This window comes from Arachis hypogaea, chromosome 17 (genome assembly GCF_003086295.3).
Source record: "Arachis hypogaea cultivar Tifrunner chromosome 17, arahy.Tifrunner.gnm2.J5K5, whole genome shotgun sequence".
Classification (NCBI taxonomy): domain Eukaryota; kingdom Viridiplantae; phylum Streptophyta; class Magnoliopsida; order Fabales; family Fabaceae; genus Arachis; species Arachis hypogaea.
Genome location: NC_092052.1, coordinates 15,907,559 through 15,924,414, shown reverse-complemented (window position 1 = coordinate 15,924,414; position 16,856 = coordinate 15,907,559). Strand labels below are relative to the sequence as shown.

At 42.0% G+C, this 16,856-nt stretch overlaps 1 non-coding gene across 1 annotated transcript; it reads left to right on the top strand.

The window, feature by feature from the left end:
- The first annotated feature begins 5,291 nt into the window (after positions 1 to 5,291).
- Positions 5,292 to 5,399, top strand: LOC112768209 (small nucleolar RNA R71). Its single transcript, XR_003185646.1, has one exon. It is a non-coding gene; the product is annotated as a small nucleolar RNA R71 (small nucleolar RNA).
- The last annotated feature ends 11,457 nt before the right edge of the window (positions 5,400 to 16,856 follow it).

The following is a 16,856-nucleotide window of genomic DNA, read 5'->3' as shown; positions in this document are numbered from 1 at the left end:
GAAGCTTCCATGTGTAGAGACTTTTCTTGGAGTTAAACGCCAGCTTTTGTGCCAGTTTGGGCGTTTAACTCCATCTTTTATGCCAGTTCTGGCGTTTTGACGCCAGAATTTTCATGCTGAATTGAAACGCCGGTTTGGACAATCAAATCTCGAGAAAAGTATGAACTAATATATATTGTTGAAAAGCCCAGGATGTCTACTTTCAAACGCAATTGAGAGCACGCCAATTGGGCTTTTGTAGCTCCAGAAAATCCACTTCGAGTGCAGAGAGGTCAGAATCCAACAGCATCTGCAGTCCTTTTTCAGCCTCTGAATCAGATTTTTGCTCAGGTCCCTCAATTTCAGCCAAAAAATACCTGAAATGATAGAAAAACACACAAACTCATAGTAAAGTCTAGAATTGTGAATTTTATTTAAAAACTAATAAAAACATAATAAAAACTAACTAAAATATACTAAAAACATACTAAAAACGATGCCAAAAAGCGTATAAATTATCCGCTCATCACAACACGAAACTTAAATTGTTGCTTGTCCCCAAGCAACTAAAAATCAAATAGGATAATAAGAAGAGAATATACTATAGACTCCAAAATATCAATGAAACTTAGCTCCAAGTAGATGAGCGGGACTAGTAGCTTTTTGCCTCTGAACAGTTTTGGCATTTCACTTTATCCTTTGGAGTTTAGAATGATTGGCATCCATAGGAACTCAGAATTAAGATGGTGTTTTTGATTCTCCTAGTTAAGTGTGTTGATTCTTGAACACAGCTACTTTATGAGTCTTGGCCGTGACCCTAAGCATTTTATTTTCCAGTATTACCACCGGATACATAAATGCCACAGACACATAACTGGGTGAACCTTTTAAGATTGTGACTTAGCTTTGCTAGAGTCCCCAATTAGAGGTGTCCAGAGCTCTTAAGCACACTCTTTTTGCTTTAGACCACGACTTTAACCGCTCAGTCTCAAGTTTTCACTTGACACCTTCACGCCACAAGCACATGGTTAGGGACAGCTTGGTTTAGCCGCTTAGGCCAGGATTTTATTCCTGTGGGCCCTCCTATCCACTGATGCTCAAAGCCTTGGATGCTTTTTATTTTACCCTTGCCTTTTGGTTTAAAGGGCTATTGGCTTTTTCTGCTTGCTTTTTCTTTTTCTTTCTTCTCTTTTTTTTTTTCGTATATATTTTTTTTTGCAAGTTTTTCACTGCTTTTTCTTGCTTCAAGAATCAATTTGATGATTTTTCAGATCCTCAATAACATTTCTCATTTTTCATCATTCTTTCAAGAGCCAACAATTTTAACACTCTTAAACAACAAATTCAAAAGACATATGCACTGTTCAAGCATTCATTCAGAAAACAAAAAGTATTGTCACCACATCAAAATAATTAAACTAGTTTCAAGGATGAATTCGAAATCATGTACTTCTTGTTCTTTTGTGATAAAAACATTTTTCATTTAAGAAAGGTGAAGGATTCATAGGATATTCATAACTTTAAGGCATAGACACTTAGACACTAATGGTCATGTAATAAGACACAAACATAGATAGAACATAAAACACAATTTTCAAAAAATAGAAAATAAAGAACAAGGAAATTAAAGAACAGGTCCACCTTAGTGATGGCGGCTTGTTCTTCCTTTTGAAGACCTTATGGAGTGCTTGAGCTCCTCAATGTCTCTTCCTTGCCTTTGTTGCTCCTCTCTCATGACTCTTTGGTCTTCTCTAATTTCATGGAGGAGGATAGAATGCTCTTGGTGTTCCACCCTTAGTTGTCCCATATTGGAACTCAATTCTCCTAGGGAGGTGTTAAGTTGCTCCCAATAGTTTTGTGGAAGAAAGTACATCCCTTGAGGCATATCGGGGATTTCATGATGAGGAATTTCCTTATGCTCATGTCCATGAGTGGAATCTCTTGTTTGCTCCATCCTTTTCTTAGTAAATGGGCTTGTCCTCATCAATGATGATGTCTTCCTCTATGTCAATTCCAGCTGAATTGCAGAGGTAACAAATGAGATGAGGGAAGGCTAATCTTGCCAAAGTAGAGGACTTGTCTGCCACCTTGTAGAGTTCTTGAGATATAACTTCATGAACTTCTACTTCCTCTCCAATCATGATGCTATGGATCATGATAGCCCGGTCTAATGGTAACTTTGGACCGATTGCTAGTAGGAATGATTGAGCGTTGGATGAATTCCAACCATCCCCTAGCTACGGGCTGGAGGTCATGCCTTCTTAGTTAGACCGGCTTCCCTCTTGAATCTCTCTTCCATTGAGTGCCCTCTTCACAAATGTCTATGAGGACTTGGTCCAACCTTTGATCAAAGTTGGCCCTTCTAGTGTAAGGGTATGCGTCTCCTTGCATCATGGGCAAGTTGAATGCCAACCTTACATTCTCTGGACTAAAATCTAAGCATTTCCCCCGAACCATTGTGAGCCAATTCTTTGGGTCCGGGTTCACACTTTGATCATGGTTCTTGGTGATCCATGCATTGGCATAGAACTCTTGAACCATTAAGATTCCGACTTGTTGAATGGGGTTGGTGAGAATTTCCCAACCTCTTCTTCGGATCTCATGTCGGATCTCCGGATATTCACCCTTTTTGAGTTTGAAAGGGACCTCGGGGATCACCTTCTTCTTGGCCACAACTTCATAGAAGTGGTTTTGATGGACCTTTGAGATGAATCTCTCCATCTCCCATGACTCGGAGGTGGAAGCTTTTGCCTTCCCTTTCCTCTTTCTAGAGGTTTCTCCGGCCTTAAGTGCCATAAATGGTTATGGAAAAACAAAAAGCAACGCTTTTACCACACCAAACTTAGAAGGTTTGCTCATCCTCGAACAAAAGAAGAAAGAAGGACGGAGAAGAAGAAAAAAATGGAGGAGATGGAGAAGTCGAAGCGATTCGGCCAAGGGGTAGAAGATGTGTGTATGATGTGTAAAAATGAGGGGGTGAAGATGGGTTTATATAGGGGTGGAGAGAGGGGTAGGGTTCGATCATGTATGGGTGGGTTTGGGATGGAAAGTGGTTTGAATTTGGATGGTGAGGTAGGTGGGATTTATGATGGAGGGATGTGGATTGGTGAAGGGTTGATGGAGAAGAGGGTAGGATTTGATAGGTGAGGGATTTTTAGGAAAGAGGGTGAGAGATGAGGTAGGTGGGGATCCTGTGGGGTCCATAGATCCTGAGGTGTCAAGGATTTCTCATCCCTGCACCATGTGGCGTGCAAAATGCCCCTTGCTGCCAATCCTGGCGTTAAACGCCAGGTTGCTGCCCATTTTTGGCATTTAACGCCAGCTTCTGGCCCTTTTCTAGCATTAAACGCCAGTCTGGTGCCCATTTCTGGCGTTAAACACCCAGAATGGTGCCAGACTGGGCGTTTAACGCCCATTCTGCTACGCTCACTGGTGTTTAAATGCCAGCAAGTTTTTCCTCCAGGATGTGCTATTTTTCATTCTATTTTTGCTTTTTCAATTATTTTTGTGACTTCACATGATCATCAACCTACAGAAAATATAAAATAATAATGGAAAATAGAAATTTAACATAGATAAGTAAAATTGGGTTGCCTCCCAACAAGCGCTTCTTTAATGTCAGTAGCTTGACAGTGGGCTCTCATGGAGCCTCACAGAGACTCAGAGAATGATGATGGCCTCTCAACACCAAACTTAGAGTTTGGTTGTGGCCTTCCAACACCAAACTTAGAGTTTGAATGTGGGGGTTTTGTTTGACTCTGCATTGAGAGAAGCTTTTCATGCTTCCTCTCCATGGTTACAGAGGGAGATCATTGAGCTTTAAACACAAGGGAGTCTTCATTCACTTGAAGGACCAATTCTCCTCTGTCAACATCAATCACAGCTTTTGCTGTGGCTAGGAAGGGTCTACCAAGGATGATGGATTTATCCATACACTTCTCAGTGTCTAGGATTATGAAATCAGTAGGGATGTAGTGGCTTTCAACCTTTACCAAGACATCCTCTACAAGTCCATAAGCCTGTTTCCTTGAATTGTCTGCCATCTCTAGTGAGATTCTTGCAGCTTGTACCTCAAGGATCCCTAGCTTCTCCATTACAGAGAGAGGCATAAGGTTTACACTTGACCCTAGGTCACACAGAGCCTTCTCAAAGGTCATGGTGCCTATGGTGCAAGGTATTGAGAACTTCCCAGGATCCTGTCTCTTTTGAGGTAATCTCTGCCTAGTCAAGTCATCCAGTTCTTTGGTGAGCAAAGGGGGTTCATCTTCCCAAGTCTCATTACCAAATAACTTGGCATTTAGCTTCATGATTGCTCTAAGGTACTTAGCAACTTGCTCTTCAGTAACATCTTCATCCTCTTCAGAGGAGGAATACTCATCAGAGCTCATGAATGGCAGAAGTAGATCCAATGGAATCTCTATGGTCTCAGTGTGAGCCTCAGATTCCCATGGTTCCTCATTAGGGAACTCCTTGGAGGCCAGTGGATGTCCAGTGAGGTCTTCCTCAGTGGAGATCACTGCCTCTTCCTCCTCTCCAAGTGCGGCCGTGTGGGTTATGTTGATGGCCTTGCACTCTCTTTTTGGATTCTCCTCTATATTGCTTGAAAGAGTACTAGGAGGGAGTTCAGTAATTTTCTTACTCAGCTGACCCACTTGTGCCTCCAAATTTCTAATGGAGGATCTTGTTTCAGTCATGAAACTTTGAGTGGTTTTAATTAGATCAGAGACTATGGTTGCTAAGTCAGATTGGCTCTGCTTAGAATTCACTGTCTGATGCTGAGAAGATGATGGAAAAGGCTTGCTATTGCTAAACCTGTTTCTTCCACCATTATTGTTGTTGAAGCATTGTTGAGGCCTCTGTTGGTCCTTCCATGAGAGATTTGGGTGATTTCTCCATGAAGGGTTATAGGTGTTTCCATAGGATTCTCCCATGTAATTTACCTCTTCCATTGATGGGTTCTCAGGATCATAAGCTTCTTCTTCAGAGGAAGCTTCCTTAGTACTGCCTGTTGCTGCTTGCATTCCAGACAGACTTTGAGAAATCATATTGACTTGTTGAGTCAATTTTTTATTCTGAGCCAATATGGCATTCAGAGTATCAATCTCAAGAACTCCTTTCTTCTGATTTGTCCCATTATTCACAGGATTCCTTTCAGAAGTGTACATGAATTGGTTATTTGCAACCATCTCAATGAGTTCCTGAGCTTCTGCAGGGGTTTTTAGATGAAGAGATCCTCCTGCAGAATGGTCCAATGACATTTTTGACAACTCAGACAGACCATCATAGAATATACATATGATGCTCCATTCTGGAAGCATGTCAGTAGGACACCTTTTGATCAATTGCTTGTATCTTTTCCAAGCTTCATAGAGGGTTTCACCTTCCTTCTGTCTGAAGGTCTGGACTTCCACTCTAAGCTTGCTCAATTTTTGAGGTGGAAAGAATTTTGCCAAGAAGGCATTGACTAGCTTTTCCCAAGATTTCAGGCTTTCCTTAGGTTGTGAATCCAACCATATCCTAGCTCTGTCTCTTATAGTAAAAAGGAAGAGCATAAGTCTGTAGACCTCAGGGTCAACCCCATTGGTCTTGACAGTGTCACAGATTTGCAAGAATTTAGCTAAGAACTGATGAGGATCTTCCAATGGAAGTGCATGAAACTTGCAATTCTGTTGCATTAGAGAAACTAATTGAGGCTTAAGCTCAAAATTGTTTGCTCCAATGGCAGGGATAGAGATGCTTCTCCCATAGAAGTCGGGAGTAGGTGCAGTAAAGTCACCAAGTACCTTCCTTGCATTGTTGGCATTGTTGTTGTTTTCGGCTGCCATGTCTTCTTCTTATTTGAAGATTTCTGTTAGGTCCTCTCCAGAGAGTTGTGCTTTAGCTTTTGCTTCAAGGTCCTTTTAGGTTCAGGATCAGCCTCAACAAGAATGCTTTTGTCCTTGTTCCTGCTCATATGAAAGAGAAGAGAACAAGAAAGTATGGAATCCTCTATGTCACAGTATAGAGATTCCTTGAAGTGTCAGAGGAAAAGAAGAATAGAAGGAGGAGGTAGAAAGAGAAGAATTCAAACTTATCAAGAGGGATAGAGTTTGAATTGTTGATAGTGGAGGAGTGTTAGTCCTTAAATAGAAGGATGTGAGAAGAGGGGAAGAATTTTCGAAATTAAAGTAAAAGATTTTGAAATAATTAAAAGAAATTTTGAAAATTTGATTGATGATTTTCGAAAATTAAAGTTGGGAAAGAAATTAAGTGATTTTAGAAAAAGATTTTTGAAATTAGAAATAAAAAAGATATGATTGAAAATTATTTTGAAAAAGATGTGATTTAGAAGATATGATTGAAAAGATATGGTTTTAAAAAGATATGATTGAAAGGATATGATTGAAAAACAATTTAAAAAGATTTGATTTTTAAAATTAATGACTTGGCTAACAAGAAATTTAAAAGATATGATTCAGATATTAAACCTTTCTTAAAAAGAAAGTAACATACTTGAAATTTTTGAATTAAATCATTAATTGTTAGCAAGTATTTTCGAAAATAAAAAAAATGGAAAGAAATTGATTTTGAAAAGATATGATTTGAAAAAGATTTGATTTGAAAAATTATGAAAACTTGAAAAAAATTTGAATTAAAAACAAAATCTTCCCTCTTGTGTCATCCTGGCATTAAACGCCCAGAATGATATCCATTCTGGCGTTTAACGCCCAAAACTCTACCTTTTTGGGCGTTTAACGCCCAGCCAGGTACCTTGGCTGGCGTTTAAACGCAGTTTTCCTTCCTCACTGGGCGTTTTGAACGCCCAGCTTTTTCTGTGTAATTCCTCTGCTGCATGTTCTGAATCTTCAATTCTCTGTATTATTGACTTGAAAAGACATAATTTTGAAATTTTTTTTGGATTTTTAATGATGAGGAACAATCAAAATGCAACTAAACATGGAAAACTAAGATTAAATCAACAATGCATGCAAGACACCAAACTTAGAAATTTTCACATTAGAGACACTAACAAATTGAAAATGCGTATAAAAAAACAACAAAACACACAAGACATGAGAATTCAAAGATCAGGGCAAGGAAATCATCAAGAACAACTTGAAGATTAATGAAGAACATAATGCATATATTCGAAAAACGCAAGAAGAATAAAGACATGCAATTGACACCAAACTTAAAATTAGACACTAGACTCAAACAAGAAACATAAAATAATTTTAATTTTAAGATTTAAAAATTTTTTTTTTTGGATTTTTCGAAAATTATATGGAAAAAGAACATAAGGATTTCAAAATTCTTAATATGAATTTCTAGGAATCATGCAATGTTAGTCTAAAGCTTCAGTCTAAAAAGATTAGACATAGCTAGCCAAGCTTCAGCAGGACATTACATTCAATAGCTAAATTGATGAGAATCAATCAGCTTTTGTGATGATAAAAACATCACCTGAAACTCTAGAATTCATTCTTAAAAATTCTGAAGAAAATAAAATAAAGTTACCTAATCTAAGCAACAAGATGAACCGTCAGTTGTCCAAACTCGAACAATCCCCCGGCAACGGCGCCAAAAACTTGGTGCACAAAATTGTGATCATCAATGGCGCTAACAACTTGGTACGCACAATTGTAATCTCAACTCTTTATCACAACTCCGCACAACTAACCAGCAAGTGCACTGGGTCGTCCAAGTAATAAACCTTATGTGAGTAAGGGCCAATCCCACGGAGATTGTCGGCTTGAAGCAAGCTATGGTCATCTTGTAAATCTCAGTCAGGCGGATTCAAATGGTTATGGAGGATTGATAATTAAAAGATGAATAATAAAGATAGAGATACTTATGTAATTCATTGGTAGGAATTTTAGATAAGCGTGTGGAGATGCTTTGTTCCTTCTTGTTCATACCCTGGGTCGAGCTGTCCGAGCCAGGATGTTCAGTAGCAAAGCGACCGACCTCTTTAGGTCAAGCGGCCCGACCTCTTTACGAAGAACTTGGCCAAATCGACAGGAAAGCCCAAAAAGGGGCCCAATTCAAGGAATACGACCCGAATCCAAAGGCCGCTCAGGCCTACAGAGATAAGGACAGTTTCGTTGAAGATAAGCTGACCTCACCCAAAAGATAAAGATAAGATAAGATAACTAACTTATCTTATCTAAAAAGGTCACTCCACACCACTATAAATACACTGGAGCACCCAGGTATAACTCATACTCTGATTTTACTAAAAAACCTGCTTAATACCCTTGCTTACTTAAGCATCGGAGTCCCTTGCAGGTACCCCCACCCTCTGGTGGCGAAGGATCAGCAGTGCAGCCAGTCCAACAGGTTGGACACAACAGCTCCAGTCCTCTCCTACCAGCCAGACACATCGGTACCGACCAGTGGAGAAGATCTCATCCGAGATCGACCTCCAGTTTTAGGTAACCCTCGAAACATTGGCCCCGTTGCCGAGGACCTGGAAGTCATCCCATCGCCATGGCGGACGACCATGACAACGACCACGATTCAAGTTTGGAAGATACTCCGGAATCAAACGGGGATAAAAACTCATCAAATCCGGGGGTAATAGAAGCACTTCAAGATCGTTTGAAACAACTTGAAAAAGAAACCTAGCAACAACGAGAAGTCGGGAAGGATCTACGAAGAGAGGTACGGCGGCGTCGAGATTGGAAGATAAACTCTTACAACTCGAAGCCGATCTCAAAGCAAAAGCCACTCGGATCGCCCCTGAGGAGAATTCATGCAAAGAGCAAGATCCCTTTACTAGGGTAATCATGAAAACTAAAATTCCCAAAGACTTCAAACTCCCGGATATGACTCTGTATGATGGCACTACAGATCCCAATCACCACCTCAGCAACTTCAGAAACAAAATGTACCTCACTGACGCCTCAGACGCCGTTCGCTGCAAAGCTTTTCCAACAACTCTCACGAAGACAGCAATCAGATGGTTCGACAACCTACCTCCAAAGTCCATCTCCAACTTCGACGACCTGGCCAAAAAGTTCCTAGCTAGATTTTCCATCCAAAAAGACAAGGCTAAGCACGCCCCCAGTCTACTAGGGATCAAGCAAGGAGATCGGGAAAGTCTTCGCAACTACATGAAAAGATTCAACAAAACATGCATGGACACACAAAGCTTGCCAACAGAGGCCGCCATCCTGGGTCTCATCAATGGCCTACGGGAAGGGCCTTTTAGCCAATTTATATCAAATAAATACTCTACATATCTAGACGAAGTACAGGAACGAGCGGAGAAATATATCAACATGGAAGAAAACGCTCGGTTGGGAGAATCCTCAAAATCCGGAACCTCCTACCGAGATAAAGATAAAGAATCCAAAAAGAAGGAAGATCGACAAGGGGAGAAAATAAAAAAATACCATAATTACACCTCTCTCAGGGTATCCCTGGTCGACGTCTACAAAGAAGTCTGTCACACGGAGAAAATACCCCCAACCCGGCCCCTCAAAGGCAAAAGAGGAGGAGAAAACCGGAATGAATATTGCGAATACCACCGAGTCCGAGGGCACTCCACCAACGAGTGCTTCGACTTAAAGAACATCATAGAAAAATTGGTGAGAAAAGGAAAATTAGATCGATTTCTGGCCACCCGAGATGATGACCAAAGAAAAAGACGAAGGGACGAAGATATCGGACGAACTGAGCGATCACCTCGTACACCAGAAAGACATGTCCATATGATACACGGCGGATTTGCAAGGGGAGGAATTTCCAAATCATCTCACAAAAGATATCTCATAGAAGTATATCATGTCGAAGGAAAGGAGGAAGCACCTGACATCCCTGCGATCAGATTCATTAAGGAAGACGCATCCGGTATCATCTCGGGACACGATGACCCCATGGTCATCACCATCATACTGGCAAACGCCAATCTCCACCGCACATTAATAGACCAAGGAAGCTCTGCCGACATCTTATTCAAAACTGCCTTCGACAAGTTTGGCCTAGAAGACAAGGAGCTTAGAGCGTACTCGAACAGTTTGTTCGGACTGGGAGATACCCCGGTACAACCACTGGGATACGTGTCACTACATACAACCTTCGGAAAAGGGAACCAATCTAAGACACTCAAAATAGACTACATCGTGGTCGACGTAAGTTCCGCCTACAATGCCCTAATAGGTCGGACAACGCTAAATCAACTTAGCGCAATAGTTTCAACTCCGCATCTATGCATGAAATTCCCAACTACAGAAGGGATAGCTACAATAAAAGCAGATCAAAAGATGGCGCACCGCTGTTATAACGAAAGTCTAACCCTCAGAGGCAAAGGAGAAGAGTTCCATACAATTGAGCTTGGAGGAGTTCAGAGACGAGAAGAACTCTGGCCACAACCTGAAGGTGAAGTAGAGAAAGTTCAGATCGGAGATACCTTGGACAAAACAACTAATATTGGCACGATCCTGAGAAAAGAGACAAAAAAAATTACTGGTACAATTCCTGCGAAATAATGTCGATCTCTTCACATGGAAAGCCGCAGACATGCCAGGCATAGACCCCAAGCTAATGTGTCACAAGTTGGAAGTCTACCCAGGATCTCGGCCGGTATAGCAGAGACACAGAAAACTCGGGCCAGAACAATCCCAAGCTGTGGAAGAACAGGTACAGGCACTACTGGAGGCAGGGTTCATAAGAGAAGTAAAGTATTCGCTATGGTTAGCCAACGTCGTCTTAGTAAAAAAGTCAAACGGGAAGTGGCGAATGTGCACTGATTATACAGATCTCAACAAAGCCTGCCCAAAAGATCCTTATCCAGTCCCAAGTATCGACGCCCTAGTGGACGCCGCATCCGGATATAAATACCTCTTGTTCATGGACGCATATTCCAGATATAATCAAATTTCCATGTATCCGCCAGATCAGGAAAAGACCTCGTTTTTAACACCAAAAGCAAACTACTGCTACATAGTGATGCCTTTTGGTCTCAAGAATGCGGGAGCTACTTACCAAAGGCTGATGAACAAAGTCTTTTCAGATCATATTGGAAAAGTTATGGAAATCTACGTAGATGACATGTTGATAAAGACACAAAGTGAAGAAACATTGTTCTTCGACCTGGCCCAAGTGTTCGACACTATAAGGAAGCATGACATGCGACTCAATCCTGCAAAATGCACCTTTGCAATAGAAGTAGGCAAATTCTTGGGTTTATGCTTACACAAAGAGGAATTGAAGCAAATCCGGATAAATGTCAAGCTATACTCAACATGAAGAGCCCAACCTGTGTCAAAGAAGTACAGCAACTCAATAGGAGATTGGCAGCCTTATCCAGATTCTTAGCAGGATCAGCGATAAGATCTCTCCCCTTCTATGCTACTTTAAGGAAGGGAAAGAAGTTCAAATGGACAGCAAAATGTGAGCAAACCTTCCAAGAGTTCAAGGAATTCTTAAGACGGCCACCTATCCTATCTCGGCCACGAGAAGGAGAACCACTCATATTATATCTTGCGGTAGGAAGCCGGACAATAGCCTCAGCACTAGTCAGAGAAGACGAAAGTGGACAACAACCCGTTTACTTCATTAGTAAAGCGCTACAGGGATCTGAGTTGAACTACCAGAAAATTGAAAAGTTTGCTTATACTCTTATTCTAACATCTCGACGACTTCGCTCGTACTTCCAGGCTCACACCATTAAGGTTCGAACCAACCAGCCCATAAAAGGGATATTGTAGAAAACTGATCTAGCACGCAGAATTTTACAGTGGGCAGTCGAGCTATCCGAATTCGACCTCCGATATGAAGCTCGGACGGCCATCAAGTCACAGTACCTGGCCGACTTCATTGTGGAATTCACAGATACCTTGGAAATTCCCACAGAATGGAATTTCTACGTGGACGGTTCTTCAAATAAAATTGGAAGCAGCGAATGTGTGATAATAGAAAGCAACCAAGGAACCCAAGTTGAGCTCTCCCTCAAATTTGGGTTCCCGGCCTCAAACAACCAGGCGAAATATGAAGCGTTACTAGCTGGTTTGAAGCTGGCTAAGGAGGTTGGAGCTCAAAAACTCAATATCTTCAGTGATTCACAAGTAGTCACCTCACAAATAACAGGGAGCTACCAAGCCAAAGATCCCACCATGAAGAAGTATTTGGATAAAACCAAGGAACATCTCGGACAACTAAGGGAATATGAGGTCTGCCACATACCCCGCGAGCAAAATGCCCGAGCTGACGCACTCTCAAAACTAGCCAGCACCAAACCAGGGGGCAACAATAGAAGTCTAATCCAGGAAATGCTACAGAACCCGTCGATTGCGGAAGAAGAAACCATCCTAGCCATAACAGGTCGGGATCAAGGATGGATGACGCCCATAATTAACTACCTCAAAACAGAAGCACTTCCCACAGAAGAAAAGGAGGCAAAGAGGTTAAAAAGAGAGGCACAGTACTACACTATTATAAATAACATCCTGTACAAAAGAGGAATCTCAATACCATTACTAAAGTGTGTGCCGACCTCCAACACAAGGGAAGTACTAGAAGAAGTGCACGCCGGCATCTGCGGCAATCATCTCGGAGCACGAGCTCTCGCCAAAAAAGTACTCCGGGCGGGATTTTATTGGCCAACTCTATAGAAAGAAGCTACAGAATTTGTAAAGACATGTCCACCATGTCAGAAACATGCCAACTTTCACATCGCCCCACCAGAAGAGCTCATCAGCGTAACATCACCTTGGCCGTTTGCAAAATGGAGACTTGATCTTCTTGGACCCTTCCCCCAGGGATCAGGACAAGTTAAATTCCTCATAGTAGGGGTAGACTATTTCACAAAGTGGATCGAGGCAGAGCCCCTAGCCAACGCCACGGCTCAAAGAAGCCGGAAATTCCTATATAGAAACATTGTCACAAGATTCAGGGTTCCACACTCCATCACCACAGACAATGGCACTCAATTCACAGATGCAGGCTTCAGAAAATTAGTAGCCTACTTGAACATAAAACACCAGTTCACCTCTGTCGAACACCCACAAGCCAATGGACAGGCCGAAGCTGCCAACAAAGTCATATTGGCTGGGTTAAAACGGAGATTACAGGACGCAAAGGGAGCTTGGGCAGAAGAGCTTCCACAAGTCCTATGGGCGTATCGAACAACGCCACATTCCACCACAAAGGAATCCCTCTTTCGGTTGGCATACGGAACGGAAGCAATGATCCCAGTAGAGATCGAGGAAGGATCACCCAGAGTGGTTTATTACAATGAGGAAGCCAACTCCCAACTTCAAAAAGAAGAGCTCGATCTACTCCCTGAAATCCAGGAAAGAGCTCGGATCAGGGAAGAAGCACTCAAGCGTCAAATGGCTTCCAGATATAATCAAAAGGTAGTGCCAAAGGGTTTCACGGAGAACGACCTCATCCTAATCCGAAATGATATTGGAACAACTCGGTCAGGAGAAGGAAAGCTGGCAGCAAACTAGAAAGGACCCTACCGAGTCATAGAGGTACTTGGGAAGGGCTCCTACAGACTGTCCGAACTCGACGGATGAGAGCTCCCCAGATCATGGCACTCCTGCAACCTAAGAAGGTACTATAGCCAGAAAGAATCTCATCATAGGATGCACTCTTTTTCCTGAAAAGGTTTTTTAATGAGGCACCTAGTTGAGATTCAAAGGAATGAAAAATTCCCACATGTATATATTTGCACTTTTCTCTGAATAAAATATATGTTAGATACCCTACAAGTTTTCAAGTCGCATTAATCTGAAGCATTCATCGTCCGATTATAAAGCGACAGATCGGCAGAAAGTGAAAAATAATTTCACCGCACGATCACGATAAAGACAATCGTCCGACAAAGGTGAAAGCGCGATTCACCTAAAGGATGATCTAAAAATAGCAACCACTTTCTACAAATCGGCAAAGATGAACACAGAATAATGTAAGAAGTTATCGAAAGTGATCCGAAAAAGAACCTGACGAGGTCTTATGGATTGCTAAATAATAACTTAAAGACTGGCCGACGTTAAGAAGTCGGACCACGTCAACCTAAGTTATAAGTAAACCCTGGAAAGAGGTCTCGCCAACCCTATTAAAGAGGATTACTTTAATTTAGAAGGGCCCGACATGACAAAGTCAGCCCAAAATGAAAAAGTTATAAAAGTAATATCTGAAAGAGACCTGACAAAGGTCCAAGAAAGAGGATTACAAAAATAACTTAGAAGAAGACGACGTAAAGAAGTCGACCTCCTACCCCTGAAAGAGACCTAACAAAGGTCCAAGAAAGAGGATTACAAAAATAACTTAGAAGAGGACGACGTAAAGAAGTCGACCTCCTACAAAACAAGTTATAAAAGTAATCCCTGAAAGAGACCTGACAAAGGTCCAAGAAAGAGGATTACAAAAATAACTTAGAAGAGGACGACGTAAAGAAGTCGACCTCCTACAAAACAAGTTATAAAAGTAATCCCTGAAAGAGACCTGACAAAGGTCCAAGAAAGAGGATTACAAAAATAACTTAGAAGAGGACGACGTAAAGAAGTCGACCTCCTACAAAACAAGTTATAAAAGTAATCCCTGAAAGAGACCTGACAAAGGTCCAAGAAAGAGGATTACAAAAATAACTTAGAAGAGGACGATGTAAAGAAGTCGACCTCCTACAAAACAAGTTATAAAAGTAATCCCTGAAAGAGACCTGACAAAGGTCCAAGAAAGAGGATTACAAAAATAACTTAGAAGAGGACGACGTAAAGAAGTCGACCTCCTGCAAAAAAAGTTATAAAAGTAATCTCTGAAAGAGACCTGACAAAGGTCCAAGAAAGAGGATTACAAAAATAACTGGGAAGAGGACCAACGTAAAGAAATCGGTTATGAAATGCTAAAAATATAAGCAAGAGCGAGAAAACCGAAAACCAAGTTGGACCCACACAGCCACAACCTCAAAGGATCTAAGCTACAAACAATAAGTACAAAGCAATCCAAAGAGGCCGAGCCGCAAGGTTCCAACACTCTCGGAAAACAGAAGAGATACCAAGTCAAGCGCAAAAAGCATGATATAATCTACAAAGTTATAAAGCTTCAGAGGCAACCAAAATTCACCTCAAGAAGCTAGCAAGCTACTTTTGTTTTTCAAAGTAAAAGTTGCTAGGCAAGTAACTAGAAAGTGTCAGCAATTAACAAAACAATAAAAGTTTAAGAGCCCACAAGCCGGGCCAGCTACATAAATATCCAGAGAGAAATCAGCAAACATTAGGAGCCTTCTTGGCAGCATCAGGACAAGGAGAAGGAGGGCGAGTCTGAATAGGCACAGCATCCACAGTTCCATCCTCCCGGTTTAGAATCTGGCAATCCGGATCAGACACAGCTGAAGGAGCTGAAGAAGTCGACACTTTGGCAGAGGACACAGGGGGAGGTTCAACATCATCATCATCCTCGTCATTAGGGACAATCTTTCCATCCCTAACAACGTTGTCCAGGCTGAAGAGGGAAAGATCGGCCTCAGGAGCAATAACCCGAACTTGTTCCTTTAGGTTCTCGTAAGCAGCAGTCACACTGCCAACGAGATGACCCTGAAGCTCAGCGTAATCTTCTCGGGCACTGTCCAGCTCCCCCCCAGATGCATCACCTCCCGATAAGATGTAACGTAACTGTCCTTATGCATCAGTGCCGTGTCCTCGGCCAGCCGCACAGAAACTGCCAAAGCAAGAGAACTCGCCTTTTCATTCTCCAGGTCCATCTCCAACCTGGCAACCTTTACCTCCAGCTCCTCCTTAAGGCCCTTCATCTAGTCGAACTCCTACTTTGCCTCCTCCATAAATTCTTTGGTAGCATGGAGAGGAAGGTTCTGAGCAGTTCGGTACAACACAGCACCCATATACGCCATTTTTACACTATTTCGGGTCATGAAGTCCAGATGGCGAAGAATGGATACGTCGCCCATAGGAAGGGCACCGCAGGGGCCGATTTGTTGATCTACAAATTCAATTGCATTAAAGTCAGGAGCATCAAGGTTGAAAGGCTTAGCTGTTTTCTGTTTCTTGCTGGGAGGAGCACCAGAAGCAGAGGTAGAAGTTGGTGGAGGGTCAGCCAGATGAACTCGAGGAGTGGGGATCACCTTCCTTGGTCCAGGAGAACTTGGAACGGCCGGCTTCACTTGCACTTGGGAAGACCCCTCCCCGGCCGCCTTGGCCGAGATGTTTTGAGCAGCAGTCGCCTTCTTTTCCCTCTTAAAGGCCTTCATGGAATCATTATTTTTTGACATCTCTGCAAATACAAAATCAGCCACAGTAAGAGGTTACAACTACAAGATGAGAAAATCAAACTAATAAACAAGTATAAAAACAAGTTGGGCAAGTACCCAAAGCAGTCTGAACAAGGGACGGATCATTCAGAAACTTTTTTGTATCAAGATGGGGGGTGCCCCCCATAAGTCCTCAAGAACAACAACAAAGGCACGCTCAACATCATCAAGCATCTCCCAGGTATAGCGAGACACTCTCACATCCTTCTGCCACTCCAGAGGGAAAGAAGGCTCATCATTTTCATCAAGGAAAAAGGGGCGGGCCCCCTCGACAGCACGAACTTTAAAGAAGTAATTTTTGAAGTCCTTAAAAGACTCGTCATACATAGCAAAAACTTTATGGCCCTGGGAAGACCTGAAAGAAACCCAGGAAGCTTTCTTTTTTGAAGAACCACCAGGCTTAGCAGAAACAAACAGATAGAGGAAGAGAGTCTGAGAAGGTGTTACACCTAACTCTTGGCAAAGTAGCTGAAAATTTTTATAAAACGCCAGGAATTCGGGTGAAGCTGGGATGGGGCAATATTACACGACCATAACAGGTCGGTCTCAAAAGCAGTAAAAAGAAAAGTAATGTCCAGTTAACTAAAGAAATATTCATATGCATAGAAGAAGGGACGCTCCC